We start from the raw sequence: 594 nt of genomic DNA on the forward strand, positions 1-594 counted from the left end.
GACTCACAACCTAAAGAAAGCCTGAACTCTTGGGAAAAGCTAGTCAATGCCTTCTTGGCAAAGTTCTTTCCACCTCAAAAATTGAGTAAGCTTAGAGTGGAAGTCCAAACCTTTAGACAAAAGGAAAGTGAATCCCTCTATGAAGCTTGGGAAAGATACAAACAATTGATCAAAAAGTGTCCTTCTGACATGCTTTCTGAATGGAGCATCATAGGTATCTTCTATGATGGTATGTCTGAACTGTCCAAGATGTCATTGGATAGTTCTGCTGGAGGCTCTCTTCATCTGAAGAAGACACCTGCAGAAGCTCAAGAACTGATTGAAATGGTTGTAAATAACCAATTCATGTACACTTCTGAAAGGAATCTTGTGAACAATGGGACGAATCAGAAGAAAGGAGTTCTTGAGATTGATACTCTGAATGCCATATTGGCTCAGAACAAAATATTGACTCAGCAAGTCAATATGATTTCTCGAAGTCTGTTTGGAATGCAAGCTGCACCAGGCAGTACTAAGGACGCTTCATCTGAAGAAGAAGCTTATGATCCTGAGAACCCTTAAATGGAAAAGGTGAATTACATGGGAGAACCCTAT

The 594-nt window shown here is 40.1% G+C and overlaps 1 non-coding gene across 1 annotated transcript; it reads right to left on the reverse strand.

The window, feature by feature from the left end:
- Positions 1 to 87: 87 nt before the first annotated feature.
- LOC127743579 (small nucleolar RNA R71) lies at positions 88 to 195 on the reverse strand. The gene has a single exon (XR_008004964.1). It is a non-coding gene; the product is annotated as a small nucleolar RNA R71 (small nucleolar RNA).
- Positions 196 to 594: the final 399 nt, after the last annotated feature.

Source organism: Arachis duranensis, chromosome 10, assembly GCF_000817695.3.
Source record: "Arachis duranensis cultivar V14167 chromosome 10, aradu.V14167.gnm2.J7QH, whole genome shotgun sequence".
Taxonomy (NCBI): domain Eukaryota; kingdom Viridiplantae; phylum Streptophyta; class Magnoliopsida; order Fabales; family Fabaceae; genus Arachis; species Arachis duranensis.